This window comes from Euphorbia lathyris, chromosome 5 (assembly GCF_963576675.1).
Source record: "Euphorbia lathyris chromosome 5, ddEupLath1.1, whole genome shotgun sequence".
Classification (NCBI taxonomy): domain Eukaryota; kingdom Viridiplantae; phylum Streptophyta; class Magnoliopsida; order Malpighiales; family Euphorbiaceae; genus Euphorbia; species Euphorbia lathyris.
In genome coordinates, this window is record NC_088914.1 from 45,375,042 (window position 1) to 45,395,407 (window position 20,366).

General features: G+C 40.1%; 2 non-coding genes across 2 annotated transcripts; both read right to left on the bottom strand.

The window, feature by feature from the left end:
• Positions 1-411: 411 nt before the first annotated feature.
• Positions 412-518, bottom strand: LOC136231604 (small nucleolar RNA R71). The gene has a single exon (XR_010689976.1). It is a non-coding gene; the product is annotated as a small nucleolar RNA R71 (small nucleolar RNA).
• Positions 519-4,262: 3,744 nt separating this feature from the next.
• LOC136231584 (small nucleolar RNA R71) lies at positions 4,263-4,369 on the bottom strand. The gene has a single exon (XR_010689957.1). It is a non-coding gene; the product is annotated as a small nucleolar RNA R71 (small nucleolar RNA).
• Positions 4,370-20,366: the final 15,997 nt, after the last annotated feature.

The following is a 20,366-nucleotide window of genomic DNA, read 5'->3' on the forward strand; positions in this document are numbered from 1 at the left end:
GGTCATGTTGAAAACAATAATAACAACAATGGTAACCAGAGGTTGTGGATGAAGGATTATTCCAGACCATCCACTGAAGGACATTCGTCGTGCATCATAATACCAAATGAAGGCAATCGCCTATTTGAAGTAAAAGCTTCAATGATTCAGATGCTACAAACAGCTGTGCAATTTGGGGGATACCCAAATGAAGATCCAAATGCTCACATTCAAGATTTCATCACAATGTGCAACACATTTCGCACTCATAGAAATGATAGTGACGAAGTAATCAGACTCAAATTGTTTCCATTTTCCTTGAAGGATAAGGCAAAGAATTGGTTGAAGAATCTGCAACCAGGCTCTATCACAAATTGGGAGGAAATGGCTACACTGTTCCTGATGAAATATTTTCCTCCCAGACAAGCAATCAAGCTGATAAATGAGGTTTCACACTTCTTTCAAGAAGAGGATGAATCATTATCCGAAGCATGGGAGAGATACAAGGAACTGTTGAGGAGAGTACCAAATCATGGCATACCCATGTGGATGCAAGTTCAGAACTTATACAACGGGGTGACCAATGCGTACAAGATACAAATTGAATCTGTTGCCAATGGAAATCCAGAGGAACTTGAACCCCAAGAATTGTACGAGCTAATTGAAAGAGTGGTCAACACCAGCTATAACTGGCACTCGGTGAGAGGTGATGGAAAGAGAGTCACGAACAACGCAAACAGCGAGGCGATAACCAAACTTTCCTCACAAATTGAACAGTTGGTTAAAACAATGGGAAAGATGAACGTCTCAGCAGTTAACACACAACTATCTGCTCCTGTTGAGATACTATCACCTGATGGCTGTGATTTTTATAGCGGACCCCACCGACCAATAGACTATCCAGGAACCAAACCAAGTGCATCCATGCAAGAACAGTGTGATTTCATCGCTCACCAACCACCGAATCCTTATTCGAATACATATAACTCAGGTTGGAGAAACCATCCTAACTTTTCATGGCAGGATAATCAGAGACAACTAGCTGCTCAGCAACCCTATAGATAAGAAAATTAACGAATATCCTACTCACCGTAACAAGGCAGCACATCTAACCAACAATATCAACGACAACCAGGTGTTCAACAAGAAGGAAAACCGGATTTGGAGTCCATGATGATGTAGTTCATGAAGCAGACAGTCATCCATAAAGAATCTTGAGACTCAAATGCAACAATTTGCGACAGCCATATCTTCAAAGGAAAAAGGCGCCCTTTCGAGCAACACTGTGACCAACCCGAAAGAAAAGGTCAATGCTATTATTCTAAGAGGAGGCAAGGAAGTATCTGATATCAACCAAACACCTACACCCCAACAAAAGAAGGATAAACAACAAATTGAAGAAGAACCAGCTGTGCCTCAATACGAAACACGAGTTCCGTACCCAAAACGATTGAAGCAGCAAAACTATGAGAAGCGACACAAGAGCTTTCTGGAACAATTGACAAAATTGCACATCAACATACCGTTCATCGAAGATTTATCTGAAATGCCCATGTATGTCAAATTTCTGAAGGACATGCTCACCAACAAGAAGAAATTGGAAAGTGCAACTATGGTACAACTAAACAGGGATAGCTCCTCAATTCTACAAGCCAAATAGCAGCTTCCAAAGAAGCTCAAGGATCCAGGGAGTTTTTCGATACATTGTTCAATAGGAACACTCACTATTCAAAATGCTTTGTATGATTTAGGAGCTAGTATCAACCTTATGCCATATTCAATTTACATGCAATTGGGGTTAGGAGAACCAAGACCAACAAAGGTCACGGTTCAACTAGATGATCGATCAATTTGATACCCTAAGGGTATAGTCGAGGATGTCCTGGTTAAGGTTGGAAATTTCATATTGCCTGTTGATTTTGCAATAATGGATATTGCAGAAGATTTGGAAGTTCCAATAATCTTGGGAAGACCCTTTCTAGCAAAAGGAAGAGTTGTCATTGATGTACATAAAGGAAACCTTATTCTAAAAATCAATAACGAAAAAGTAGTGTTTAAGATGCACGAAGTTGTTCGCTATGCATCAGCCTCTGATGAGTCGTGTTATTTCCTCGATACACATGACAATAGTCTCTTTTTGCAGGAACAATACGAAATGAAGAAGCATAAAGAAGAGGACCAATTGTTCGAGTCCGTACAGAAAGAAGAAACTGCTGAAGGAAACATTGATGAAGAAGAAAATGATACTCTTCCCGAAAAAGACCTCGAAGAGGAAGAAGAAGAGAGATGCCCTGAGCTGAAACAGCTGCCCGATCATTTAGAATATGCCTTCCTAGATCCGCGGAACAGCAGACCAGTGATTATTTCGGCAACATTGACAAAGGATCGGAAAGACCAACTGCTCACCATCCTAAGAAGGCACAAGAAAGCTCTAACATGGAAAATTGAGGACATAAAGGGGATCAGCCCAACTAATGCGAGTAAAAGGAGCAACTAAAAGAGGATGAACACTCATGGAAAAGAGCTTCAAAGTCTTAGTGTTCAATCAGAAATGGATGAAACAGGCAGAAATAACAGTTCGAAGAGGAATCCTCGTGAACAGCCTTTCAGTAGAACAGAACAGCTTAAACAACGGTATTAACAGGTCATTTGGAAGGAAACGGATAAACGTGTGGGTCGATCAAACTATAGGAGAGAGAGAAAGAGAGATAAACGTGGAAAGCAAGACAGCTTTCCATCTTGCGCCAAGTGTAGGAGGATTGTTCACTTGTCCTTGTATTTACTTTTTGTGACTCTTTACCCTTGTAATTAGGGTTGATGTAAGGGGAGTATAAATAGGAAGGGAATATTATTGTAATAGGGATCTCGACATTACCGCCACCATTAGTTTTTCTCTGTTTTTATATCTTCTGTCGGAAGAATGCTTTTGGGCAGAACAAGCTGTTCACTCATGACAATGAGTGAGTAATCCTTTATGCAGGCCTAGCCAGCCATTTAAACAGCGACTGTAAGTTTCTTTTATTAGTTAATGAAGTATTTTTATCCATGATTGAGTGTTATTAGTATGCTTAACGAATAGATTAAGATCAAGTCAATTTTATGGTTACCAAAGATGACACGACGGTGCTCCGACATAACGGAAACAACTAATCGGCATATGTTGTAGTGGACGGACACGAAAACTACCACATATTGGGGCTTCTTTATGAATGCTCCCTATTGCTTAATGCTTGTTTGTATGTTAGCACAAGGACACTTGGTTAATATTACTCACTTAGTATCTTCGGAAATGGGACACCCGACCTTAGTGACCAATGAGGGAGAGAGCCAACTCATGAATATAAATCTACTTCACTAAATGATAAAGGTTAGGCACAGTTGTTCGTAGGCGTATGGCTAGGTCTGTGCCTGTTCATCCTAAATTCATTCCACTTATCACTGTTTAGTTTTTTATTTATGTTAATTTGATATCATTCACACACTCCAAGTTTTACATCTAACACTTAAGGTAACCTATTCTTCTCACTTAAGTCCAATCCCTCTGGAATACGACACTTGGTCTTGCCAACACTACACACGACCTAGTACACTTGCTAGCGTCCGTAATAAACACACCAAGTTTTTGGCGCCGTTGCCGGGGATTGTTTAAAACTAAAGTTGGGAAGAATTTGTATGCTTATTTCGTTACCTGATAACCATCTGTTTGGCTAGTTTTTGGTTTTCGATTGCTAGTTTTGTATGCGAAGAACAAGTATTCCTATCCTTCCTATAGACGTTGAGATAGAGAGAACATACAGAAGAAGGAGAAGACTACTCAGACAAGCTAGATGCATCAGAATGGATCGCGAGATCGAAATACCAAATCAGAGACATGATGAGAACCATAAGGAAGGTCATGGTGAAAACGAATATTACAATAATGGTAACCAGAGGTTGCGACCATCCACTGAAGGCCATTCATCATGCATTGTAATCCCAAATGAAGGCAATCACATGTTTGAAGTGAAGGCTTCAATGATTCAGATGTCACAAACAGCTGTACAGTTTGGGGGATACCCAAATGAAGATCCAAATGCTCATATCCAAGATTTCGTCACAATGTGCAACACATTTCGTACTCATAGAAATGATAGTGACGAGGTTATCCGGCTCAAATTGTTTCCATTTTCCTTGAAGGATAAGGCAAAGAATTGGTTGAAGAATGTAATACCACGATCTATCACGAACTGGGAGGAAATGGCTACCCTGTTCCTGATGAAATACTTCCCCCCAGACAAGCAATCAAGTTGAGGAATGAAGTCTCACATTTTTTTCAAGAAGAGGACGAATCCTTATCTGAAGCATGGGAGAGATATAAAGAACTGTTGAGAAGAGTACCAAATCATGGCATACCCATGTGGATGCAAGTGCAGAACTTCTATAATGGAGTGACCAACGCATACAAGATACAAATTGAATCAGTTGCCAATGGAAATCCGGAGGAACTGGAACCTCAAGCATTGTATGAGCTAATTGAAAGAGTGGTCAATACCAGTTATAATTGGCACTCGGTGAGAAGCGATGGAAAGAGAGTCACAAATAGCACAAACAGTGAGGCAATAACCAAACTGTCCTCACAAATTGAACAACTGGTCAAAACAATGGGAAAGATGAACGTCTCAGCAGTAAACACGCAACTCTCGACCCCTATGGAGATACTATCACCCGATGGTTGTGATTTCTGCAATGGACCCCATCGACCCATAGATTGCCCAGGAACCAAACCAGGTGCATCAATGTAGGAATGGTGTGATTTCATTGCTCGTCAACCCCCGAATCCTTATTTGAACACATATAACCCAGGGTGGAGAAGTCATCCGAATTTCTCTTGGCAGGATAATCAAAGGCAACCAGCTATGCAGCAGCCTTAGAGACAAGAAAACTCACGAACATCATATCCATCACAACAAGGCAGTTCATCTAACCAACACTATCAGCGCCAATCAAATGCTCAACAAGAAGGAAAGCCTGATTTAGAGTCCATGATGATGTAGTTCATGAAGCAGACACAATCGTCCATAAAGAATCTTGAGACTCAAATGCAGCAATTTGCCACAGCCATATCCTCGAAGGAAAACGGCGCACTTCCAAGCAACACAGTGACCAACCCGAGAGAAGAAGTCAATGCTATCATACTAAGGGTAGGTAAAGAGGTAAGGGACAGTGGTGAAAAATCTGTTGCGGGTAAAGAAGATGGAGCGAAGTTCAACGATCAAACACCTATGCCTCAACATAGGAAAGATAAACAGGTGGTTGAAGAAGAACCAACTGCACTTCATTATGAACCAAGGGTTCCTTACCCAGAATGACTGAAGTAGCAGAATTGTGAAAAGAGACACAAGAGCTTTCTCGAACAATTGATGAAGTTGCACATTAATATACCTTTCATTGAAGCCTTGTCTGAAATGCCTATCTATGTCAAATTCTTGAAGGATCTGCTTACCAACAAGAAGAAATTGGAAAGTGTAGCTATGGTACAACTGAACAGGGATAGCTCCTCAATCTTACAAGCCAAACAGCAACTTCCGAAGAAGCTTAAGGATCCAGGGAGTTTTTCTATACCCTGTTCAATAGGAACACTCACTATTCAAAATGCTTTATGTGATCTAGGATCCAGTATTAACCTTATGCCATACTCAATTTATATGCAATTAGGTCTAGGAGAACCAAGACCAACTAAGGTCACGGTCCAGCTAGCAGATCGATCAATTCGATACCCCAAGGGTATAATCGAAGATGTTTTGGTTAAAGTCGGAAATTTCATATTGCCTATTGATTTTGGCATAATGGATATTGCAGAAGATTTGGAAGTTCCAATCATCTTAGGACGACCTTTTCTAGCTACAGGAAGAGCTGTCATTGACGTACACAAGGGACAGCTCATTCTGAAAATCAATAATGAAGAAGTAGTGTTTAAAATGCATAAAGTTGTTTGTTATACGTCAGTATCTAATGATTCATGTTATTTCATTGAAATGAATGATGACAATCCCTTCTTACATGAACAACTCGATGAGGAAAAACAAAAAGAGGAGGAACGTGTGTTTGACTCCGAACAAGAGGGTGTTAGCACTGAAGGAATCGTCGATGAAGAAGAACACGATACCCTTCCTAAAATAAATCTAGAGAGGGGAGATGAAGAAAGATGTCCTAAACTAAAGCAGCTGCCTGATCATCTAGAATACACATTTCTGGATCCACCAAACAGTAGACCAGTGATAATTTCGGCAACATTGACAGCGAATCAGAAGGAGCAGTTGCTCACCATCTTATGGAAGCACAAGGAGGCTCTGGCATGGAAGATAGAGGATATAAAGGGGATCAGCCCAACAATTTGTATGCACAAGATTTTAATGGAAGAAGACCATCGACCAACTGTGCAACCGCAAAGAAGGCTAAACCCACACATGAAAGAAGTTGTGAAGGCAGAGGTGATCAAACTCATCGAGGCAGGAATCATTTACTCCATTTCAGATAGTATGTGGACCAGTCTTGTCCAAGTTGTTCCTAAGAAAGGAGGAACCACCGTGGTCAGAAATGACAAAAATGAGCTCATCCCCACAAGAACAATCATAGGATGGCGGATGTGCATTGACTACAGGAAGCTCAACGAAGCAACAAGAAAGGATCACTTCTCGTTGCCTTTCATCGATTAGATGTTAGAGAGACTAGCTAGTTATCAATTTTATTATTTCTTGGATGGATATTCAGGGTACAACCAGATTCACATCTGCACCAAAGACCAAGAAAAGACCATGTTTACCTGTCCATATGGGACCTTTGCATACAAACGTATGCCTTTTGGGTTGTGCAATGCTCCAGCAACATTTCAGAGATGTATGATGGCCATATTTCATGATATGATTGCGAAAATAGTTGAAATATTTATGGATGATTTTTCTGTCTATGGCACATCATTCGAAGCATGTTTAGAAAACCTAAAAGCTGTTATGGAGAGATGCACGAAAACACAGCTGGTCCTAAATTGGGAAAAGTGCCATTTTATGGTGACAGGGGGCATTGTGCTCGGACATAAAATATCAAGCAAAGGACTGGAAGTTGACAAGGCTAAAGTGGAAGTAATCGAGAAACTACCTGCGCCCAAAACGGTTAAGGATATTTGAAGTTTTTTAGGACACGCTAGATTCTACAGACGGTTCATCAAGGATTTCTCAAAATTTGTGCAACCACTCTCCGCACTACTACATAAGGAAGCTGACTTCATCTTCACAGACGAATGCAACCAGGCGTTCGAACATATCAAGAAACTCTTGACACATGCACCTATACTCACCTCACCAGATTGGGATGCGCCATTCGAGCTCATGTGTGATGCCAGCGATCTCTGTGTAGGGGCTATTCTTGGACAACGAATTAACAATGCAAGCAAAACTCTGAACGAAGCTCAACAGAATTACACAACCACAGAGAAAAAGTTGCTTCCAGTGGTCTACACATTCGACAAATTTCGCCAATACTTGGTACTTTCTAGGGTGACTGTGTATACCGACCATTCAGTGTTAAAATACATGTTCGCCAAAAAGGTTGCTAAACCACGATTAATATGATGGTTGTTGCTTCTACAATAGTTCGATTTAGATATCAATGACAAAAAGGGATCCGAAAATCTAGCAGCTGATCATCTATCCAGAATAGAAGCCACCACGGAGATCGAACAACTCGAGATCCTCGACCATTTTCCTGATGAAAAACTGTGTGCAATCTCCACACTCCCCTGGTTTGCTGACATCGCAAATTTCTTGGCTTGCAAAATAAAACCTTTTCGATATTCTACAAATCGAAAACAAAAATTTTATTCTGAACTTAAATACTACATTTGGGAGGAACCTTATCTATTTAAATTATGTGCAGACCAGCTCCTGCGAAGATGTGTGACCAAGGAAGAAGGAATGGAGATCTTGCACAAATGCCACGCCACGAAATCAGGTGAACATTTTGGGGCCAATCGAACAGCTGCAAAGGTGTTTCAAGCAGGTTTCTTCTGGCCCACCATATAGAAAGATGCCCAACAGTTCGTTCAACGATGCAATGAATGTCAACGCACAGGCAACATTTCTGCCCGAAACGCCATGCCTCTAAACAACTTTGTTGTTTGTGAAATTTTTGATGTGTGGGGCATCGATTTCATGGGACCATTCCCCATCTCCTTTGGGAATCAGTATATCCTGGTCGATGTGGATTACGTGAGTAAATGGGTGGAAGCATGCACGTACCCTTCAAATGACGCAAGGGTAGTGATTAAATTTATAAAACAGTTGTTCACCAGATTTGGAGTACCAACGGCAATTATAAGTGATCAAAGTACTCATTTCTATAACCAACTATTTGAAAAACTGCTTCAGAAATATGGTGTCACACATCGTATAGCCACGCCATACCACCCCCAAACGAGCGGACAGGTTGAACTATCCAACAGGGAGCTAAAGCGAATTTTAGAAAAAACAGTCAATTCTTCACGAAAGGACTGGTTTTTGAAACTCGATAATGCACTGTGGGCTTACCGAACAGCCTATAAAACACCCATAGGGATGTCCCCTTTCCGGCTCCTATTTGGAAAAGCATGCCACCTCCCTGTTAAGTTAGAACATCGGGCCTATTGTGCACTAACATTTTTAAATTTTGATGATCAGGATATTAAGCAGAACAGGTGTGCTCAGTTCAATGAGATGGATGAATTCAGACTGTTCGCTTATGAAAATACATTCAAGTATAAGGAACAGACAAAAAAGTGGCATGATCAGCGCATTCAAGCAAAACACTTTCAACAAGGCGAACAAGTCCTCCTTTACAATTCACGCCTATGCCTGTTCCCTAGTAAAATTCACTCGCGATGGTCCGGACCATTCACTATACACCGCATATTCTCTCACGGGGCGATAGAGATACAGAACACTGACGGAGAGGTATTCAAAGTTAATGGACATCATCTGAAATCGGACTTGGCCCACGAACCCCCCGGACTAGTGGGCATCACCCATTGTTTGAGCAAACCATGACAAATCAAAATGTTGGGGGTAAATAAAATTTAAATTTAATTCTTATTATAGTTTAATTTTAATTTCTGAAACATAGTTAAATTTTATGCTAACCTTTCCTATTCTAGTCCACCTTTTGAATAAACATGTCGCTAAGTACTTAGGGAAGTACGAACAATCATTCCTCTCACCAAACCGCACCACACGCGAGACAGCCACCGCTAGAGCCGTCTTGTCCTTTAATGAACATTTGTCAAACGACAGTCCCTCAGTCTCAACGGTCACAAGCATTGATGTGGCTACTCCTCTTTCCAAACATGGCAATTTGATTCCATATTCTCACGGTGGAATAAGAAAAGTGATTGGTCCAAACGGTTGCAACCATCCTTGACGGTTCACTCTCCCTATGTGGTGTTTCAAATTAAAAGCCGATAACACCTTCAAAGGGCGACTGGTGGCAAAAGGTTATAGACAAATCCAAGGAATTGACTATGATGAAACCTTTTCACTAGTTGCTATGTTCAAATCCATTAGGATAGTACTAGCCATAGCTACATGGTATAACAATGAGATATGGAAGATGGATGTTAAAACCGCTTTCCTGAACGGGAAGTTACTCGAAGATGTATATATGACACAGCTAGAAGGTTTTATCGATCCGAAGTATCCTAACTGAGTATGTAAGCTTCAAAGATCCATTTATGGATTGAAGCAAGCATCTAGGTCTTGGAATCAGAGATTCAATGAAGCCATAATTGAATATATTTTCGTGCAGAATCTTGATGAAACCTATGTGTATATGAAATTCAGTGGGAGCATATCCACTTTCCTGATATTGTATCGATGACATACTGCTCATTGGAGGCGATATACCAACACTACAAGGCGTGAAGTAGTGGTTGAGTAAATGCTTCACAATGAAAGACTTAGGAGAAGCCAAAACGATCCTAGGGATCAGGATCTACAAAGTTAGATCCAACCGACTTCTAAGCTTGATTCAGGCATCGTACATAGACAAGGATCCATCATATGCTCCATGTTATGTACAAGGCCATATGTTGCGTGTTACACCAAACGTGACTAGTCGGTGCCAGTTAGATCCCGATAAGGAACACTGGAAGACAGTCAAGGCAATCCTAAAGTACCTTAACCGTACCAAGGATGTTTTTCTTAGTATTTGATGGGTAGAAGGAATGGAAATATCAGGTTACACTGATCGAGACTTTGAGGATGATAACCAGTCACATACTAGTTATGGATTTCTCATGAATGGCGATGCCATTAGTTGGAGATCCTTAAAGTAGCCAACCATTGCCGATTTTATGACGGAAGTTAAGTACATCGTTGCATGCGATGATGCAGAGGAAGTAGTTTGGATTAAGAAGTTCATAACTGATTTAGGAGTAGGTCAAACTCTCCTAAGATTAGTTGATGTTTTCTGTGACAATAATGGGGTCATAGCACAAGCACTGGATCCCATATCACACAAGAGTTTTCTAGCTACAGGAAGAGCTGTCATTGACGTACACAAGGGACAGCTCATTCTGAAAATCAATAATGAAGAAGTAGTGTTTAAAATGCATAAAGTTGTTTGTTATACGTCAGTATCTAATGATTCATGTTATTTCATTGAAATGAATGATGACAATCCCTTCTTACATGAACAACTCGATGAGGAAAAACAAAAAGAGGAGGAACGTGTGTTTGACTCCGAACAAGAGGGTGTTAGCACTGAAGGAATCGTCGATGAAGAAGAACACGATACCCTTCCTAAAATAAATCTAGAGAGGGGAGATGAAGAAAGATGTCCTAAACTAAAGCAGCTGCCTGATCATCTAGAATACACATTTCTAGATCCACCAAACAGTAGACCAGTGATAATTTCGGCAACATTGACAGAGAATCAGAAGGAGCAGTTGCTCACCATCTTAAGGAAGCACAAGGAGGCTCTGGCATGGAAGATAGAGGATATAAAGGGGATCAGCCCAACAATTTGTATGCACAAGATTTTAATGGAAGAAGACCATCGACCAACTGTGCAACCGCAAAGAAGGCTAAACCCACACATGAAAGAAGTTGTGAAGGCAGAGGTGATCAAACTCATCGAGGCAGGAATCATTTACTCCATTTCAGATAGTATGTGGACCAGTCTTGTCCAAGTTGTTCCTAAGAAAGGACGAACCACCGTGGTCAGAAATGACAAAAATGAGCTCATCCCCACAAGAACAATCATAGGATGGCGGATGTGCATTAACTACAGGAAGCTCAACGAAGCAACAAGAAAGGATCACTTCTCGTTGCCTTTCATCGATTAGATGTTAGAGAGACTAGCTAGTTATCAATTTTATTATTTCTTGGATGGATATTCAGGGTACAACCAGATTCACATCTGCACCAAAGACCAAGAAAAGACCATGTTTACCTGTCCATATGGGACCTTTGCATACAAACGTATGCCTTTTGGGTTGTGCAATGCTCCAGCAACATTTCAGAGATGTATGATGGCCATATTTCATGATATGATTGCGAAAATAGTTGAAATATTTATGGATGATTTTTCTGTCTATGGCACATCATTCGAAGCATGTTTAGAAAACCTAAAAGCTGTTATGGAGAGATGCACGAAAACACAGCTGGTCCTAAATTGGGAAAAGTGCCATTTTATGGTGACAGGGGGCATTGTGCTCGGACATAAAATATCAAGCAAAGGACTGGAAGTTGACAAGGCTAAAGTGGAAGTAATCGAGAAACTACCTGCGCCCAAAACGGTTAAGGATATTTGAAGTTTTTTAGGACACGCTAGATTCTACAGACGGTTCATCAAGGATTTCTCAAAATTTGTGCAACCACTCTCCGCACTACTACATAAGGAAGCTGACTTCATCTTCACAGACGAATGCAACCAGGCATTCGAACATATCAAGAAACTCTTGACACATGCACCTATACTCACCTCACCAGATTGGGATGCGCCATTCGAGCTCATGTGTGATGCCAGCGATCTCTGTGTAGGGGCTATTCTTGGACAACGAATTAACAATGCAAGCAAAACTCTGAACGAAGCTCAACAGAATTACACAACCACAGAGAAAAAGTTGCTTCCAGTGGTCTACACATTCGACAAATTTCGCCAATACTTGGTACTTTCTAGGGTGACTGTGTATACCGACCATTCAGTGTTAAAATACATGTTCGCCAAAAAGGTTGCTAAACCACGATTAATATGATGGTTGTTGCTTCTACAATAGTTCGATTTAGATATCAATGACAAAAAGGGATCCGAAAATCTAGCAGCTGATCATCTATCCAGAATAGAAGCCACCACGGAGATCGAACAACTCGAGATCCTCGACCATTTTCCTGATGAAAAACTGTGTGCAATCTCCACACTCCCCTGGTTTGCTGACATCGCAAATTTCTTGGCTTGCAAAATAAAACCTTTTCGATATTCTACAAATCGAAAACAAAAATTTTATTCTGAACTTAAATACTACATTTGGGAGGAACCTTATCTATTTAAATTATGTGCAGACCAGCTCCTGCGAAGATGTGTGACCAAGGAAGAAGGAATGGAGATCTTGCACAAATGCCACGCCACGAAATCAGGTGAACATTTTGGGGCCAATCGAACAGCTGCAAAGGTGTTTCAAGCAGGTTTCTTCTGGCCCACCATATAGAAAGATGCCCAACAGTTCGTTCAACGATGCAATGAATGTCAACGCACAGGCAACATTTCTGCCCGAAACGCCATGCCTCTAAACAACTTTGTTGTTTGTGAAATTTTTGATGTGTGGGGCATCGATTTCATGGGACCATTCCCCATCTCCTTTGGGAATCAGTATATCCTGGTCGATGTGGATTACGTGAGTAAATGGGTGGAAGCATGCACGTACCCTTCAAATGACGCAAGGGTAGTGATTAAATTTATAAAACAGTTGTTCACCAGATTTGGAGTACCAACGGCAATTATAAGTGATCAAAGTACTCATTTCTATAACCAACTATTTGAAAAACTGCTTCAGAAATATGGTGTCACACATCGTATAGCCACGCCATACCACCCCCAAACGAGCGGACAGGTTGAACTATCCAACAGGGAGCTAAAGCGAATTTTAGAAAAAACAGTCAATTCTTCACGAAAGGACTGGTTTTTGAAACTCGATAATGCACTGTGGGCTTACCGAACAGCCTATAAAACACCCATAGGGATGTCCCCTTTCCGGCTCCTATTTGGAAAAGCATGCCACCTCCCTGTTAAGTTAGAACATCGGGCCTATTGTGCACTAACATTTTTAAATTTTGATGATCAGGATATTAAGCAGAACAGGTGTGCTCAGTTCAATGAGATGGATGAATTCAGACTGTTCGCTTATGAAAATACATTCAAGTATAAGGAACAGACAAAAAAGTGGCATGATCAGCGCATTCAAGCAAAACACTTTCAACAAGGCGAACAAGTCCTCCTTTACAATTCACGCCTACGCCTGTTCCCTAGTAAGATTCACTCGCGATGGTCCGGACCATTCACTATACACCGCATATTCTCTCACGGGGCGATAGAGATACAGAACACTGACGGAGAGGTATTCAAAGTTAATGGACATCATCTGAAATCGGACTTGGCCCACGAACCCCCCGGACTAGTGGGCATCACCCATTGTTTGAGCAAACCATGACAAATCAAAATGTTGGGGGTAAATAAAATTTAAATTTAATTCTTATTATAGTTTAATTTTAATTTCTGAAACATAGTTAAATTTTATGCTAACCTTTCCTATTCTAGTCCACCTTTTGAATAAACATGTCGCTAAGTACTTAGGGAAGTACGAACAATCATTCCTCTCACCAAACCGCACCACACGCGAGACAGCCACCGCTAGAGCCGTCTTGTCCTTTAATGAACATTTGTCAAACGACAGTCCCTCAGTCTCAACGGTCACAAGCATTGATGTGGCTACTCCTCTTTCCAAACATGGCAATTTGATTCCATATTCTCACGGTGGAATAAGAAAAGTGATTGGTCCAAACGGTTGCAACCATCCTTGACGGTTCACTCTCCCTATGTGGTGTTTCAAATTAAAAGCCGATAACACCTTCAAAGGGCGACTGGTGGCAAAAGGTTATAGACAAATCCAAGGAATTGACTATGATGAAACCTTTTCACTAGTTGCTATGTTCAAATCCATTAGGATAGTACTAGCCATAGCTACATGGTATAACAATGAGATATGGAAGATGGATGTTAAAACCGCTTTCCTGAACGGGAAGTTACTCGAAGATGTATATATGACACAGCTAGAAGGTTTTATCGATCCGAAGTATCCTAACTGAGTATGTAAGCTTCAAAGATCCATTTATGGATTGAAGCAAGCATCTAGGTCTTGGAATCAGAGATTCAATGAAGCCATAATTGAATATATTTTCGTGCAGAATCTTGATGAAACCTATGTGTATATGAAATTCAGTGGGAGCATATCCACTTTCCTGATATTGTATCGATGACATACTGCTCATTGGAGGCGATATACCAACACTACAAGGCGTGAAGTAGTGGTTGAGTAAATGCTTCACAATGAAAGACTTAGGAGAAGCCAAAACGATCCTAGGGATCAGGATCTACAAAGTTAGATCCAACCGACTTCTAAGCTTGATTCAGGCATCGTACATAGACAAGGATCCATCATATGCTCCATGTTATGTACAAGGCCATATGTTGCGTGTTACACCAAACGTGACTAGTCGGTGCCAGTTAGATCCCGATAAGGAACACTGGAAGACAGTCAAGGCAATCCTAAAGTACCTTAACCGTACCAAGGATGTTTTTCTTAGTATTTGATGGGTAGAAGGAATGGAAATATCAGGTTACACTGATCGAGACTTTGAGGATGATAACCAGTCACATACTAGTTATGGATTTCTCATGAATGGCGATGCCATTAGTTGGAGATCCTTAAAGTAGCCAACCATTGCCGATTTTATGACGGAAGTTAAGTACATCGTTGCATGCGATGATGCAGAGGAAGTAGTTTGGATTAAGAAGTTCATAACTGATTTAGGAGTAGGTCAAACTCTCCTAAGATTAGTTGATGTTTTCTGTGACAATAATGGGGTCATAGCACAAGCACTGGATCCCATATCACACAAGAGATCCAAACGCGTACTTAGATAGTAACACCTTACCCGGTGACATTACATTGTAGAGGGTTGACACTGAGAACAATGTCGCTTATCAGTTTACCAAAACAATTGGTAGTACTAGATCTATAGTGTTTAGGGCAATACCCGCTTGGAACTAGTTCAAGTGGGAGACTGTTGGTGTGTCCTAGTTCATAGGCATTGGTTCTTATAAAAATATATTTGTGTCGCATTAATAAAGGCATTAATCTAGTTCATTTATATCTTGTGCTATTATATGAATAGAGAATCCATTGATTGATAATCATAAAACCGTATCCCAAGTCTATTCTATCATGGGAATGATTAGGACCACAGACTTGTATATTCGACGACTGTATGGTAGTAATTGATACTAGCCATAGCACTTGATAAGTCAGTTGTGAATATAGGTACATGTTGTATACATGTGACTGGATCGATCCGCTCGAGAAAACTACGTTGTGGTTGTGTCATTAGTTTTCTTAAATAGGTCTCTAACTGTCTTCAGACCAGATTTCATTATAATATCAATGTGGGATCTGGTTCACTTTGACATACGCCTAACAGGTCTGTAACAGGATGCCAAATACGGGTATGATTGGGTGAACAGGTGAACACATTGGCATTGATAGTGAAGTGATGGAATTACCGCTCACATAATAGTGAGATGATATCACAGGCCACTTGATAAGTGAGATTGATAAGTGTGTGGTCACACCCTGATAAGTAGTTTACTTATCGGATTCATTAATCTACTTAAGATCAAGAAATATCATAAACAACAGAGAGGATGACAGCCGCCATGCCTTTAGTTTATAATATTGATATCAAATGGTAAAAGAAGTTAAGAGATAACTATAGGGTCTCTGGATCTTTAGACTGTTGAAATAGCTGTGTTGGTTAGGGGTAGTAATGGTTTGCTAGAACCCACTTACTATCTGTGGGCCGTGAGCCCACTGCTAGCTAAGGATAGTCCCATAGGATCGTGCACATTGAACATCTGAGTTAGAACTTATAGAACGGTACACTGGAGGTATGAGATTAATTAATTGGTTGACAGTAAAATGTCAAGGTAATTAATTGGTTGACAGTAAAATGTCAAGGTAATTAATTGGTGGTTGATTAATTGATTAATTGATACTTTGTATCAATGGAATTGATTAATAGATTTAGGCGTTGAGTATTTAATTGGGTAATTAGTTTACAGGATATAATTAATTAATTTGTAAACTAATGAAATTGCATTCGTGAATAATTAATCAAACTAATACGTCAATTTATTAATTAGTGTTGTTTATTTAATTAGGGTAATTAAATTTAATCTAATTATAACTAATTGCATAGAATAAATACTATTGGTATTTATTTAAGTGATTATGTTAGGATTAGATTAGTTTTGTAATTAACCAATTAACCCTAAACCAATTAGGTTTAGGAATAACTACACTATATATAATAAAAGCCTAAAACCTAAAACCATTAACTACTATTCATTCGGCCAACCTATTGCTTTAAAGAAGCAATACACAAAAAACTCAGCCACCATTCATGGCATAGTGGGATTTTGTTGGCTAATTACATAATCTCTCCAGTTCATCCTCCGTTCTTCGGCTAGCACCGGTTCTGACTCAATAGTTGTTCGTTCACCTGACTACGGAGATCTTACTACCTTGTGGATTCTTCAGCCGTCTCTAGAAGAGACAGTCCGGGTATGTTTATATCCCTAAACGGATCAAAAGGTTTCATTCAATCAATGGTTAACGGACAAAGATCAAATTAAAGGGATTAGAAATAAATTTTAAACCGCAATTCTGCTGCGCTACAGTTGATTAACTGGCAATAATCCCTAACATACGGGTGATGATAAGTTATAACCTATGATAAACAACACGAAATATACACGATTAATAGTTTTACTCTTGCAAAGACGACTATTAATAGACCGAACAACTCCGTGAGGTTCTAGAGTCGTGATTCCCTCTCAAGGCGACTCTAATTCTTAGGATCAGAAACTAGGGCCCGTAAGTTCTGTGGCTTGTCAATTCCTACGGTTTTCGGTTTGTCAACTCCGGTGAGGCAACACCTATGTGATTCCTAATAGATTTCGGAGCTCATTAGCGACCTACACAACAATCAATTATAAGTATCAAAGCAAGCAATAGACATTAACATGTATAGTGAAAACGGAATCGTAAATCATGTATTATAAATGTGGAATACGAAAATACGGGATACAACCAAGCCTAGTACATAGAAAGAGTACAAGCTAATTAACAAGTAGAAAGGGAAGAAGAATCGGCCCTTAAGACTAGCTAACCGGACTCAAAGTCGTCTCTTAGGACTTGGAGGCAGAACTCTCGAGCTTGGTGAATGCGGATGGAGCGGAACTTCAGCAGAGTAACGGGAGGATTACACAAGCTCTCAAGGTGTGAGGAACTCTAGTACATGAGAAATTGAATGAATCAAATGAGTGATAATCACTCTTACTTATACATCAAAATCGGGGGTAAAATTGTAAATACACAAGTTGCATTATTTCTGCATTTTCCTAGGACACGCCCCGTGTGGATAGGCAGGCGCCCCGCATGGGTGCCCATTCCGTTGATAATTTCTAGCATATGGATTAGGTTCAGTCTTGTTATTCGGACCACGCCCCGCGTGGCCAGGAGTACGCCCCGCGTGTTTGCCCATTCCGTTGATAATTGACTGTGTGTGGATCAGATTCAGGCCTGATGTCATGAACACGCCCCGCGTGGACAAGCAGACGCCCCACGTATTTGCCCATTCTATTGATAATTATCTGCATGTTGGTCAGATTCAGACTGTTTGTCATAGCCACGCCCCGCATAGGTTGGAGTACGCCCCACGTGGCTGAGTCTCTAAAGTTTATTTTCTCGAATCATGACTTTAGCGCCTCGCGTGTCTTGGGATACGCCCCGCGTATCTGAGCTTCTGGAACTTATGTTGAAGAATTTCTCCTGTACGCCCCGCGTATTGATAGAGACGCCCCGCGTACCTGGAGGATTTCACTCCTTCGCTTGTACCTACGAAATACAATTCTCGACGGCGAGTTAGCTTGACGTTTATTTTTCCGAAACTAACTGAAAACAAAGGAAACTAATCAAAAGCATAGAATTTATTTTTATTCTGTTGTTTTATCAAAAACACATTATTTTTGTAATTAAACTCACTTATTTAGCCCACAATTAGACCGTAATTCACGCTAAAAGATAGGGACAAAATGCCCCTATCAACCTCCTCGGACTTTAAAGTTTTACTTGTCCTCAAGTAAAAGAAATCAAAAGACAAGGGATTGAGACAATTAAGAAACAAACTTCTGGTTGGTTTTACCAAGTGCGTGATTCCGAAGCTAAAGTTTTACGCAAAGTTTTCGGCAAGTACTTACGCAAACGAATGAGTGACCAAAACTTGTTTGAAACCTCCATGATCAAACTTAATAGGCAATATCAACGGGGATCGATTATCTTTTGAGAATCCCGATTGTACCTCGCCAAGGGATTTCACTCTTACGCTCAAATTTTGGTGGGTCGGTGTTTTTGCGCTCTCCTTTGTACTTACTTGAAGTCACTTTGAGTTTGCATTTTCGTCCGGGTTTTTCCTCCTATGTTATGGTTTAAGCAATTTTAAAAATGAACCTGGAGGGGGTTGTAATGTGGGTGGCTTTTTTAGTGGTTAATTTTTAGAAACTCGAGTTCAAACACCATTTTGATGGTCGCACCGTGTTTTCATTTTGGCCTTAGCGAGTTCGTAAAATATAACTCGAAATTTCTCGGGTGGAGCTTGAGAATGCCTTTTTGCTCTTTATTGTGTTTTTCTTTTTCTTTTTATTTGAGAGCGGCACAAAAACGATTTCGAAGACTTATTATGCTTACTTGTTAAGGCCTCGGCTTGTTTCGGGTAATTTTGATGCGGTTGATTTTATTGGTATTTGAACAAGAGGAAAAAGGGTTAAGTGTTAAAAAGGTATTAGCAAAGAAGTCGGTTAATAGGCTCGAGGGGGCTTCCTAAAGGTTAATGAAAACGAGAAAAATAATTAAGAAAGGAATTAGCCTAAGTGGGTTTGTTTTATCATCTATTGCCTTTCTTACCAAAATAAGTGTACTTAAACCGGTATTAGATGCAAACTCTATGAGTCGAGTGAAGTCAAAGCTCTCGAAAGATTGTGAAAGAAATAGAGTTCTCGTACGAACTCTTTTAGGCTCAAAAATACCTCACAAGAATTTCGGGTTAAATTCTGTACTTTCAAGTTCTCGTCAAATTTTCAACCATCCCGTTTTTATTGCCTTTTTAAATTTCATTATAGAGATAACTTGTGGGTTAGGATCAATGCTTTTGTTTAGTACGAACCTAGGCTTTGCATAAATTCTATAACGTCAAAATCAAGACTAAAATTTCTTAATTAAACCGATCCTTTATGTTTCGATGTTTTTACCTTTGACGACAAATAACGGAACTTTTAATTATTGCCCGTAGAAGGTAGTGTCTTGGGTAATTTATGAGCCAATAAATGAGTTCAATTATTTTTGTCTATTTTATTTTTATTTTTGTTTTTGTTAGTGTAAAACAAACTGTAAGTGCGGGGTTGCACGGCCCTCCGCGTGACTAAAATGACGTCTATTCCAAATACATCGCAAAATAAATGAAAACAAAAACAAAAGGAAAGATAGAATTAAAGATATAGAAAGGACCATGCAGGTCCGCTCTTACGCGCGGCGTACCCATGGGGGCGCCCCACGTAAGAGATGCATGTTATATGATTTGGGGCTAGAGGCTCGGATACGCGGGGCGCACACAGAGAGACGCTCCACGTAGACCGAGGATGAAGCCGTTATGCAATGGTGAGGGTGGTTCACGCGGGGCGTATATAGGGGTATGCTCCGTGTGAACATTATTAATGCATGTAGAAACAGAAATAACAAACACGTAAAGAATGAGTGAGGGCAAAATAGAATAGAAGGGAGGAAAATAAACGAATCAAAACATAAAGAGAGACCGGAGGAAAGTGAAATATATATTAAAATAAAAGAAAGAAAGTACAATACTGATAACACGAAAGACAAAAGAAACACGAAATAAAAACATAAAAATGGAAAGGAAAAACACACAAATGATAAAATCATAAAAACATAAAAACGAAAAACAAAGAGAAACTAGGGTGGAGGTGGAGGAGGATGG